This window comes from Cebus imitator, unplaced genomic scaffold (assembly GCF_001604975.1).
Source record: "Cebus imitator isolate Cc_AM_T3 unplaced genomic scaffold, Cebus_imitator-1.0 Scaffold266, whole genome shotgun sequence".
Taxonomy (NCBI): domain Eukaryota; kingdom Metazoa; phylum Chordata; class Mammalia; order Primates; family Cebidae; genus Cebus; species Cebus imitator.
This window is the reverse complement of record NW_016107581.1, coordinates 3833302-3840689: the sequence shown is the minus strand read 5'-3', so window position 1 is coordinate 3840689 and position 7388 is coordinate 3833302. Positions and strand designations below refer to the sequence as shown.

The window sequence follows — 7388 nt, the reverse complement described above, 5'->3', positions numbered from 1 at the left end:
TCTGGCAGAATCAAATACAGTTCACAGTTACATAATTGCCTTATTTTCTGATACATATTGCGTGCTATTATTTCAGAAAACATACTAAGTAAAATTATATTTATCTTAGAAAAATACATCCTGTATATTTTCAAAAGAGTGATAGAAGTCACCACAATAATTTTAAAACTACATATGGTTGAGAAAAATGCCAAAGGGGGAGGAAATTAACTATGATTGGGGTAGTATGTTTCCTGAGTTGGAACAGAATCCTGAATTGCTGGTGGCATTCACACCTCTTCATTACTGCTGTTAGCAATTCTTTATCTAATTCTGGAGTCTATAAAAGCTTAGTGTACCAAAAGGATATAAAATTCATATATAACTCCTAATACAATGTTATGAAAAGAGTTCATTAATAAGCAACACTCAGACTTCCATGGTGAGGCCTGGAGTCCACATCACTCTACAGAAGGCTATTCTCAATCTTATTCTCAGCATCTTAAAAATAAAATCATGACTATAGTATCTCTACAGCATATTTGAGCTGAGAACATTATGTTAATTTATATATCGTCCAACTAGATTCTGTATTCTATTTCTCTGGACAGGTGGCTTTTATACTTTTTAAACTGAGAACAGCTAGTATCTTCTGATTTAGTCCACGGAACTCCTGTCTCCCACAAAAATACACATACAGAAACAAAATATTTAAAATAATACATTTCCGTATTATTACAATTTTTACCAGTTTTATATTCTTCTATTCTATGTCTTTAAAAAATACTGGTCACCAAGTTAGATTGAGTTAATATCCCACCAATGTTCATCTGGAAAAATTGCCTTATCAGTGATTTCAAAAATAATTTGGGGTGCTTGGCTTTGGCAGTATATGTACTCAAATTGGAATGATACAAAAGAAAATTAGCATGGCACCTGTGCAAAAATTATACGCAAATTTGTGAAATATTTAATATTTAAAAAATGACTTGGGGAAGAGTAATCTTCAGATAAACAGATAAAGCAAATGTGATCCACACATACAATGAAATATTATTCAGCCTTAAAAACAAAGGAAATTCTGACACATGCAACAACATGAATGAACCTTGAATTCATGACGTTCAGTGAAATAAGGCAGTCATAAAGGAATAAATAACGTGTGTTTCCAATTATATGAGGAACCTACAATAACTAAATTCATAGAAATGGAAAATAGAATAGTGGTTGTCTGTGGCTGGGGACAGGGGAAATGGAGCTATTGTTCAATGTATATAGAGATTCCATTTTGCAAGATAAGTGTCCTGGAAATGGATGGTAGTGTTGCACAGCAATGAGAATTTACTTAACACCATTGACTGAACACTTTTGGTTAAGATGGTAAATTTTATGCTGTGTATTTATTTTACCATGATTACAGAGAATTTTTTCAATCACTTAGGGAAATACAAATTACAGTGATATACTTCAGATTTACTGAATCAGGAATGGAGGCCTAGATCGGGATTATTTAAGAGCCTCCCAGGTAAATCTGATTCAAAGAACCACTGCTTTAAAATACAACTATGACTTTTCCTCCCAATAGCTAAATTCTTTTGCTACTTTGAAAGGAAGAAAAAATGTGACACAAGGTCTCACAGAAGCCTAACTTTATCCTTAAGCAGGATTAAAAAAAAATAGACTAAGAATTTTTCAAGAGGGAAACCAGTCATACAATACATGTTTATGATATGGATATTGACTATAGAGAAATAAGCATTTCCAGAAAGACAAAAGATAATATTGAAACACACAATACATTTTTGATTTTCATACTTTTTTTGTAGTCATGTGTAGGGTCTTCTCTCAATTGAAAAAAAAGCTACTTTATTTTGTCTTTTATATGCCAAGACCTTTACAAATATTACCTCATCTAACATGAGGATTTATGTTTTTATCTTATTCATAAGGAAGCTGAGGCTTATAAATGTCAATACCTTGCCCAATGTCACGTAGCTCCTATGTGGTGAAAACTCTATCTACCTGACTCCAAAACCTTTAGTCTTTGCAATACTGCCTTGTCTCTCTCTGCACAATTTCATTCCATTGGTACACAGCACAGTGGAGTAGACCTCATTATTGCCATTTTAAAAATAAGAAAAGAACCTCAGGGAGATGACTTTATGAAGGTCACAGTAAGCCTTCCACATTTTGATTCGATTTTCATCCATAAAATAGAGCTATTTCGCCTCTGAGAAATATATTGAAGAAACCAAATAAAATTGGATGTCATAAAAATAATGCGAGAAGGAGTAAAATCTTGATTAATAGAAAGTGCCAGGCAACTATGGTTAATTGAAGGTTAACTAGAGGCTGCTTTTTGTTTTAACCTTTAACGCTGAAAATCCTTTCAAAATAGATTGAGCCACGTCCTGGTTTATGTAAGTTTAGTGTGTTGAACACAGTTAAATCTTTCTTTGAGAGGTTTTATTTCTTTTTCTTTTTCTTTTTTTTTAACTTCTGTATATCCCAGCAGATGTAGATTATACAGGAAATTAATTTGAATTTTTATGAAGGCCAGAAAAAAACTTAAATGTGATTCTTTTGACCAAGTCTCTAGTAGGAGTTTGTATTGTCTCTTTTATTAAAATAATACACCAAAAATAGTTCCAGGTCTTCTTTTATGAGACTGATTCAAAGAGGTTGAACTGTAGAAGATACAGATCAATATTGTATGCCCCACCTTCTCCAAATGAGATTTTAGGCTAGAGAGCTAATAGTAATTTTTTGCTTTTAGTATTCTCTTATATCAAAAAGATGTATTTATGACTTATATAGATTGTTCAAAGGTAATAAAGTCCCCAAATTTCTTCATTTATTAGAGTAATATGGAAAGTGCAGGTTCCTCAGAAGATCCAGTGAAATCCCCACTCTAAAGAGCTGACCTCAATCTACCTTTGCCCAGAGTAACTGTGACCTGCAAGCCTTCCCTTTATCCACCACAAATTCCTTCCCTGTTTTCAATGACAGACACTTGCTGAAACAGAGAGATGAATAATGTGAAATGAACATGAATCAAGGCATAATTAAAGGGACACATGCTAGAGGTGGCTACTACAAGTGCTTTAAGTATCTTTACTGGCCAATCAACACCATAGCCTTTTTAGGTTAACAAAATAATATTAGAAACAGATTTTCATGGTTGAAATTAGTGATTAGTGATTTTTTCAAATAGAGGCCAAAAATATGTTAAGAAGCATTTAGTCTGCTGTAAGATTTAAGTTTAAGAATCTAACCAGCCTTTCAAATTTTACCTATAAGAATGGCACCCTAGATTTGATTTCTATAGAGACCTCTGTCCAGGCATTACATCGGGGATTGCTGGCCACCCAAGTCTAACTAGAAAAGCAGCTGAGTCCTACTGTTGTAATCACATTGCATTTGCTGCATTTCCCTTCAGGGAATCTACCATCTTTGGTACAGTCTTACATCCTAAAAAAAAACTGATAAAGCCAAGGATTGGTAAAGCTTACAGGACTATGTTGTGTAATACTTGCTATTAAATGTCTGTATTTGAAGAAGGATTTTATTTTCAGTTACTTAGAAAGAGGGTATAAGAGCAGATAACAGACAAGAACAAAGATGGCATAAGAGCAATGAATAACATTTCTATTAATTTCCACTCAAAGGAGGCTAATATTTTTACACCGAATTTTTAAGGTCAGTTCACAGCAGGAGATATCAAAATAGAGTTTGCATAATCAGTCCTAGAGATCTTTAGTCAGCAGGCAAACTAAATGATCAACAAAAATTCCTTCCATTCTACAGACACAAACCTCTTCATATGAGCTCACATTTAGTGCTTTCTTAGAGAAATAATCACTTATCTGGAACATTTTGATAATTAGAAATGACTTGCCAAGGAGAATTTGCTTGCTCCCGTTGTCTTGGCGATCCCTTTATAAAAGTTGATTTGCTGTAATATAGGCAGAATATATGTGAAACACAGAAATCCTGGTGATAATCCAAGCCCAGCGTTTCACACGGCAGGTGTTGTAAGAAAAAATTCCCCCTAATGGTGCATTGATAGAGCTGGCTTTCTAAAAATAAGCTGAAGGTCTTCCCCATCCAGTGTGAAGAGACCTGAAGTTCTGATGTAAAAAATCCATTTAGATAAGGAAATAAGTATGACCTCCTTTGGCCTCTTGGCTCTGCTGTCAGTCTCCCGGTTGCCCTTTCAAGAGTTCTTCTTTCAGACTGAGTTTAACTTTTTTTTTTTTTTTTTTTTTTTTGAGACGGAGTTTCGCTCTTGTTACCCAGGCTGGAGTGCAATGGCGCGATCTCGGCTCACCGCAACCTCCGCCTTCTGGGTTCAGACAATTCTCCTGCCTCAGCCTCCTTAGTAGCTGGGATTACAGGCACGCGCCACCATGCCCAGCTGATTTTTTGTATTTTTAGTAGAGACGGGGTTTCACCATGTTGACCAGGATGGTCTCGATCTCTTGACCTCGTGATCCACCCGCCTCGGCCTCCCAAAGTGCTGGGATTACAGGCGTGAGCCACCGCGCCTGGCCCGAGTTTAACATTTACATGACTCTCTCATTTCTAAGATTTGAGAAGTGTGGCTGAGAGGCCAAATGATCTAGCAAAGATTCAGAACAAGGCAACAAGTTCAAATAGATTTGGCAGATACGGGATTCTCATCGCCAACACATTGTCTCAGAAACCAAGTGCCCACCATGTCTAGTTGCAGAGAGTTCACAAATTCATGTAAAACGTAAAACTTGTCTTTTGCAGGAGAAAATCCAGCTCCATGTGTATGTTATTCATATTAAGAGGGATAAATGTCGCTTATATTTATCTATACATTTATGGAGTTAAATATCAGATATCTTTTCTCAAAAACTGTCACATTTTCTGGTTGAAAACATATTTTACCAAACCATCCCTTTCTCTAACACGTGTGAAAGTGATGACAGAGAAAGAATTGTCTAACCTAATGGTTTCATTACCCAAATTCTTCTGCATCATGTAAGTGAGGCTGAGTCAGCACCTACCTTTCCTGTTTTTTTTTCCCATCTTTTCTTTTTTTGCAGTTGTCCTATTTGTAATTTTACTGATATGCTAGCCACCCAGTATATTGTCCAAAATACAAAGAAAATATTTTATATTTACATTTTTAATAAAATGGATTTAAGTAATTACAAACTCAGGGCCTTTACAAGTTTATAGTTTGGGCTATATAAGGCACAGAGGCTTCCTCTACATTTACCACTCACCATCTGGGCAATCTTTCTTCTGGCAAGACTTTTAAAAAAAAAGCAGGGGGGAGCAAAAGCTTTAGGGGATAAACTGGGGGGCTGGGCTAGAGAAACAGTGAAAACATGTTTTCCGAAGTTTGCTAAGAACTGCCAAAGTACTGCCATTCACTTCAACATTACTTTTCTTTAAAGATGTTGAAAGATGCAAAACTTTGCTCTTTTCCTAAACCTCATGAAAAGCCATATAACCTACAAAATATGTTAATTTTTCTTGGGCCCATCATAGAGCTGACATTGCAAGGCATCTTAAGTCCATTAGGATTGTTTTAACAGAATACCGTAGATTGAGGCAGAGAAGTCCAAGACCAAGATGCTGACAGATCCAGTCTCTAGTGAGAATACTTTTCCTGGTTTGTATATGGCCCTCATTTCATTGTGTCCTCAAGAAATGGAAAGCAGAGGAAGAGCAAGGTGTCATATCTCTTCATATAATGGCACTAATCCTATTCATGAGGACTCGATCCTCATTACCTGACCACCTCGCAAAGGACTTACCTCTGATACCCTCATGTTGGGGTTAAGATTTCAACATGTGAAATTTTCAGAGATACGAACATTCAATTCATGATATAAGACAATCAAGTAAATGGAATTCCAAAGAAGGGCAAGCCTTATTAAAAAAAAAGAAAGACAGATACACAAACTTATTCACCTATGTCAGAGAATACAACACATAAATGGATAAAAACGACTTAGCAAAAGCTTAATAAATTCTTCAATACCAAGTGTTGTCAAGCATGCAAGTTTAGAAGAGCTGGTAGAACCAGACTTAGGGAAGCTGACAGTCACATTTTCTATTTCGTAGACCCCTATGAGGCACTTACAAGAAAGACTGGAGGCTGAGCAGCTTACAGGGTAGAGTGCCACTCAGTGGCACGGGCTTAAAGAAGATGACTGGCAGTTACTAGTGGCCAGGCCAGAGCTGTGCCTACTTCCCTGAACTGTCCTTTCCTACAAAACAAAAACCTTGATCTTCTAGGGAAGTGCAATGAGCTCTCTCACCCCCAGCAAATGGGTAAAGATGCATTGTTTCTGGCATAGGAGTAGAATAAAACCAACATTTTATTGGGAAAGAGTAGAAAAGCTGCTCATCCTTAGGGCACAGCCTCCATTCTCAGGAAGTAAAAGCAAAAGTCCTTCTACTTGGGTGCCATACACTGAATGTTTGTATCTCCTCAAATTTCATATGTTCAAACTTAATCCTCAGTGCGATGGTGGCTTTGGAGGTAATTAGATCAGGAGAGTAAAGCACTCAGAAATGAGATTAGTGTCCTCACAAGACCCCAGAGATGGCACTCAACCCTTTGGTAATGTGGAGATGCAGAAAGCAGATGACCTTCTAGGAACCAGGAAAGGAGCCCTCATTAGACATTGAGTCTGATGCTACCTTGACCTTGTACTTCCCAGCCTCCAGAACTGCAGGAAATAAATTTGTTGTTTATAAGTCACCCAGTCTATAGCATTCTGTTATACCACCCCAAATGGACTAAGACACTGGGGGAAAGGCAAGAAATTGTCTTGAAAGTAGCATCCTACACTTGTAACACAAAGAGATCTGTCATTGCTGGAGGAAGAACAGGAAAATCCTGTCTAAGAGCACCAAAAAATAGAAAGCAGTGTTTGGCTGTGATGAAAAAAGAAGAACAGGGATGTAGAGAAAGCCCCACCCCTGAGGCACAGGTACACAAATCTTGCCTGAAACTTACCAGAAAAATAAAACAAAACAAAAATGCCATCATTCCATTACAAATCTAGCATGGACTCACATGCAGTACTAGGTACTGCTGGTCAAGAGCTAGGAGAGAAAGTCCCTGTGTGGCACAGCTACACAGGTCGTTTTGTCAAAACTGGAGAGCACAACTCAAGCACTGAGGAACATCCTTCAGGTCCCCGGGAACCACACGAAGCACAAGCTAAAGGAAGCCAAATGCTGGAAGGTTTAAAGCCAGTGCTACATTAGAACAGCATTACCAAGAAAAGTAATCCAAGCCCAGATAAACAACTAACTCTGTTAAATCCACTCTCCATGCCAAGAACTTCATCAAAGAAGATGCAAGTCCTTTTCCAAACATAAATACTCTTTACCTCAAACTGTAATTTCTTTTCACA

The 7388-nt window shown here is 37.0% G+C and overlaps 1 non-coding gene across 1 annotated transcript; it reads left to right on the top strand.

Annotated features, from left to right (window-relative positions):
• Positions 1 to 851: 851 nt before the first annotated feature.
• On the top strand, positions 852 to 960 carry LOC119467216. Its single transcript, XR_005195753.1, has one exon. It is a non-coding gene; the product is annotated as a U6 spliceosomal RNA (small nuclear RNA).
• Positions 961 to 7388: the final 6428 nt, after the last annotated feature.